Below are 6,000 nucleotides of genomic sequence, written 5' to 3'. Positions count from 1 at the left end.
GCTCCGAAAATTTCTTTCTCCTCCATCGGAAACAATTGTATTTTTAATTTTTCAGCCTTGCCAGAGAACCAAAAATATTGGCTATTCACTCAGCTCTAATAATTAAAGTGGGCAAAGGCACTTTTAATCTGGAATAAGAGCATCCCTGTGGCAAGTTATGTCAATAGAACTGGAGTGGTCTAATTATACTGGTCTAGTTCTGTCACTAACTTTCCCCATATAGACAAAGCCTAAATGATTCAGGAGCACAGGGGCCAAGGATGTTCCTGGGACTGGCGGTCCTGAGTCACATGAGCACTTTTGCAAATTCTATCCTTAGGCTCACGGGCACGAAGGGAAAGTTCAATCACTGGGGAAAGGTGAAGGCTGAAAAGTGGTCAAGGGGGAGAGGGATTCAGCCAGCCAGCGCAAAACCTCTCAACCTACAATCTGGGAAGGAAGGGAGGGGGCGAGTATTGACTAGCCAGCCTTGAACAATCACTGAGATAAACAGTGGAACAATAGAGGCAAACAGTAAAGTGGGGAAGGCTGAGTAATGAGGCTGGGTTCTGGCGGAGCCCAGAGAGTTACACCAGGGATGAATTTGGCCTGGAAGGGTTGTGTAGTGGGTGAGCCAGAGGAGTAACGCCCAGCGGAGGGAATCTCTGGCTAAAGCTTCTTGGGAAGCTGAGTCCATGGTCTTTTGGAGATTGACCCAAAGATGCTGCCAGACACCACTTTGTCAGCCTGTGCGCCATTACTGAGCTGGGAACCTCTGAGATTACTGATGACAAAAATGTTTGTTGCCACATGCACAAAGTCATCTGGATGCCTTAACAAGGCCTAATAAACTAAATTATTAAATTTAAAATTCAGGCAATAAAGCCCAATGGATGACCAGGGCTGGAACACTAATCACACTACTGCAGAGGACTATTTATGTATCCTCAGGGGAACTTGCCTAACAAAAGCCTTCAAACCCACTGCAGTAAGAATCATAAACTCAGGGACTTCAAGGGCAGAAGGGACCATCATGATCATCGAGTCTGACCTGCATGTCGCAGGCCACAGAACGGAATTACTGAAGTCCTCAAATCATGAGTTAAAGACATCAAGTTACAGAGACTCCACCAGAGACTTGATGATCTACTGGGCTTGTGAGGGTTAAATATACATAGTGTGTGTGTGTATGTGTGTGAGAGAGAAATTCTTCCCAGGAGCAAGGCTGTGCAGACGGTTAGTGAGACATCATAACTAGCCATGCCCAGTGCAATATATGCTCTGGAGTGGACAGTGACCATAAGAGGAGCAGAAAAAAACACAAGGAGAGTTGCCATGTGACGCACATGCCTGAATGTGTTTGAATCGAAGCAAGTGCTAGCACAGATGTATGATTCTTAGAGCATCAGTCTTCCATGCTTCCCAGATATTGCAGCTGTTCAGAACAGCCCAATGAACGTGGCATGTTTTGACCATGTCGGAGCCCTGGAGCAGTGTGAGGTATGCTGGGGAACTGGTAAGGGCACACCTGCTTTTACTACAAGCAAAGAAAGGAGAAGGTGGTTTACCCTTCCCAGCTTTGGTGCACTGGTTGCGAGAGGCCAGGGTGATGCTGTCAGACCCTACTGCGAAGGAAGCACGGTGGTCTGGAGTCGGAGGCCAGTTCGATGACCCAGTGCAGACCAACAAGCTCCCTGTCCACAGCCAAGAAGGAATAGCCACAGCCCGGGGCAAGCCAGCTGTGCTAGCCACTGAGTAAAAGTCAGCACTCCAGCTTAATTTAACTCCGGGGAACGTGTCAGGAGGCCCTGGAGAGTTCAGGGTGACCCAGAGGTGTTTCAATGACCATTCGCCTATAACACAAATAACACTAGCATTTTGCAGCTTTAAGGATAACATGGCACTTCTGTCGCCCCTTCCCTCCAAGAGCCTTGGTCCTATTACAAACCTTTGACCCTCGGAGGTAGGTAAATCCTGGACCGACCTCTGTGCATGCAGGGCTGGATTAAGGCACCGCAGGGCCCTCGCCACACCACAACACTCCCCACCCCTGCCCCTTCTCTTGTGTGGTTCCTCCCCCCCAACCTGACTCATGCATGGGATTGGCAATACTGCCTCTCCCAGGAAGCCCATGGCAAAGGTGCTGAATGAGCCCAGGAGTCCCAGCCCCGCAGGCCAATCTTCCTCCCCTTGTGCTCTGAGCCCAGGCTCCTCTATAGACGCTCCCCACCCTCACACGTATAAAACCCACACAGCGCCTGTTGCACCCTGGCCAGCAGGGCTTTTAAATTAGAAGCCAGCTCACAAGACTGTTCACTCACAGAGTCTTCTGCTTCCTTAAGTTCAGACCAGTGGTTCTCAACCAGAGGTACGTGTACCCCTGGGGTTCACAGACGTCTTCCAGGGGGTACATCACCTCGTCTAGGTATTTGCCTAGTTTTACAACAGGCTACATAAAAAGCACTAGGGAAGCCAGTACAGACTAAAATTCCATACAGATACTCACTTGTTTATACTGCTCTATAGACTATACACTGAAATGTAAGTACAGTATTTATATTCCAATTGATTTATTGTATAATGGTATGGTAACGAGGAGAAAGGAAGCCATATTTCAGTTACAATCTGCTGGGACACTTCTGTATTTTTATGTCCGGTTTTGTAAAGCAAGTAGTGTTTAAGTGAGGTGAAACTTGAAGGTGCGCAGGACAAATCAGGCTCCTGAATAAAGGGGGATGGTCGTCTGGAAAAGTTGAGAGTCACTGCTTCAGACACTGTGTATTGAACATGCTATGAACATTCACAGATTTCTGTTCCCAGCTTTAAGTTAACGCCAGCTGTACTTGGGTCTTCCCTCGAAAAGACTTTCCTTTCCCCTCCAGCCCTTTTGGCCGGTTAATTTCAATTCTCTGGGGCTTCCCTGCAGGGTGCGTGGCTCTTCTGAGCTCAAAAGACCCAGGGATGTAACAGTGTGATCAAGGCTTTGGTGCATGTGCAGGAGAGGGAAGAAAAAAAGACAATAAACCCACTCTTGAAAAGCAGTGGTGCTTCCCACCTGTTCTCCAGGGACAGGGACTCTCACAAATATCTCAGGGACTCTCACAAGACCTGCAGGCTGTGAGGAAGGTGGCCCCCTCCCCTCAGTCCATGGGAGTACACTTCATTTTTTGGTTTAATGTGTCAACGCTTTAGGACAGGGACTGTGTTTGGAAAGCCCCTACCATAGTCTGGTTGTTACTGTAATCTAAACAATCAATACTAATTGGCTGGCAGTACTGATACCCAGAGAAAGGGGCTCTTTGTGACAGCAAGAATGTAAAGGTAACCTACAAAGCTTGCAGTGGAAATAGGTTTGCACCTTTTTCTCCTTTTCTCTGGTGCATAAGGAAGGCCTGAAAGCTGCTGGTCTGGTCTGCTGGTTTTTATGTTGTGGCTTTAGCTGCCTGGGACCACTCTGGGGTCTGGAGGACTAGTGGGGTTATGACATCTCAAGAAATGGGAAGCTGAGGAATGGAGATTTTCATCGGACTGTATAGAACTTTGTGTTCGCTTCATTTTGATTTACCTTAAAAGTCTCAACCAATTTGGAGGAAGGAGCTCTTTGTTAAAGAGACAGTCCCCCCTCGCGCTTCAATTAAAAGGACTCTCCCAGTCCACACATCAGACCCCAAGAAGTCCTGCAGCAAAACCAGGGAAGAGCAGCCTTCAAATCATGAGATTTCTAAGGTTAAAAAGAAAGTAGAAAAACACACACACAAACAACCTGCACCACTCTTGTATAAGCTGGGCGTGCTCAACCTACAGCCCATGGGCCGCACACGACCCACCAGAGCGTTTCATAAAGCCAATGGCCTGCTTCAACACAACATACTAACAGCCAATTCATTAGTCTATTGTCGTTGTGTTTATATCATTTTAGTTTACACAAGTGTGTAAATAGTCAATACTGTACATCGAAACAACCTATCTAAATACATACGAAACGAGCTGAACTTAAAATCTAAATCAATACAGGTGACTTTAAATCTTATTAAAATACGTAGACTCTGTTTGGCCCACCCAAGGTTGTGCTTAGGTTTACGTGGCCCTCCTCTGTAATAAGGCTGGGCACCACTGGTGTAAGCAATGCTGCTTCAGGCATCAAAATTGCACAAAAAGTCTTTCACGAGTCCTCTTTAAGCTGCTTCTTTATACTGTGACATACAGTAAGTGTATATGGTGCTCTACAGGAAAGTTGAAACACAAGATCTCTGCCCAAAGGGGCCCTGTTCTGTACAGCATCGGTAATCCTGTAGCAGCAGAGAGAGTGTCCCCAAGTAGAGAGGCGATGAAACAGATGGCCAGCGGAGAAGAGAATAAAAAGTCAGAGTCGCACGCACCTAGCCCACGGGTAGGTCCCCACATCTTCATTTTTCTTAATTTGATTCCTACCCTAATATAAAATTGATACTAGGAAAAGAAACAGCGAAAAATACCTTCCAGGGAAATACGTGTGCTTGAAAACAGTGCATCTGCAGGGGGAGTTGTGTATGTGTAGGAGGTGCTACCTCAAGGAGTGGGAGAAGTGACTGCTTTCTCCTGGGCCTCTCTGTGGCTTTACAGAGACAAGCAGAGATGGATACAGGAGATGCTTAATGGCTCAATTTGCATTTGTCTCTCTCTCAGACCGGGATATAAGGCTGTAGATTACACAAGGTGGGTGTAGTCTGTTAGTTAGGCACTGCTTTTTCAGATCTGACTGCACTGCATTATGGAAATCCTTGCCGTGGGGTTTTAGAGCTAGAGATGGGACAAGCCAGAACCTTCTGCCCTGGCTTTGATTATTCCAGCATCAAAATGCAGCTTTTCTGCCCGAGGCTCCTGCAATAGCAGCGAAATGATTAAGTGAGCGATACCTGGCAAGCAACCCATGTCCACATGCTACAGCGGAAGAGGAAAGCCCCTGAGGTCACTGCCCATCCGAGCTGGGGGAAAATTCCTTCCTGACCCCACATATGGCGACGAGTTAGACCCTGAGCATGTGGGCAAGAACCAGCCAGCCAAGCCCCTGAGAGAGAGAATGCGTGGTGACCTGGCCCACCCTGTCCATCGCTCATCTCTAGTTGGGCCCATTCCTGATGCTTCAGAGAAACAACAATAATATGCTAAGACAGTGGAGGTCCATAGCACGGAGTGTCAGAGATCACAATGTGTGGCTTTATTCCAGGTGTCTACGAGTTCCACAGGATTAATACTGATCTGGCGCAGCCAAGTTAATCACAGGCAACCGCATGACTGCCGCCAGTCTGTGGCTGGGCAGTGAGTGACCCCTTCTGATCTCAAAGTCTGATCTGCAGGGCTTGATGTGTGGGGACTTTGTCTCCAAGGTGGGCAACATGAGCGAAAACGCCCAGCCGGCGGCGGTCGGTGATGACTGCAGTCCTCTCAAGGCCAGTTCTCAATGATACATCCCTGTTACTAATAAAGTCAAACCATCTTATACCTAGTAGTCAGCGCTGGCAACGCATCTGAAATGCCTCCAGCCACCTGATGTCTTGTCTAAGCAAAGTCCATGTTTCAGAGCCATATAAGAGGATCAGAAGTACACAGGTTTGATAAATGTGTATTTGTGTATATAGCTTCACCTTCTTTTGGCTCCTGACCCTATGCAGTCCTTCATGGCTGAGGCTGCTAAACTCATTCTCCTTAGGATGTCTGGCAGGGTGCGTCCATTTGATGACCATTTACTTCCTAGGCAGATAAAGTCATCCACTACTTCCATGGTTTGTCCAGCAGCACAGATGTCTTGTATCACAACTTTTGCATTGACACTCTGGATGTTTGTTTTTGCCCAAGAAATCCCTAGCCCCAGAGCCACTGCCTCGTGCTGGAAGCTCTCTAGTGCGCCTCTGAGATCGTTTGCACCCTGCCTGCAAAGGACAACATCATCTGCATGATCCAGGTTGGTGACAGAAGTGGAACTGACCACTATCCTGTTATTTGTGGAGATATTCAAGGAGCCAGTCCACTGCACGACGGAGC

The sequence above is a fragment of the Chelonia mydas genome, chromosome 8, assembly GCF_015237465.2.
Source record: "Chelonia mydas isolate rCheMyd1 chromosome 8, rCheMyd1.pri.v2, whole genome shotgun sequence".
Taxonomy (NCBI): Eukaryota; Metazoa; Chordata; order Testudines; family Cheloniidae; genus Chelonia; species Chelonia mydas.
This window is presented reverse-complemented; position numbering follows the sequence as displayed.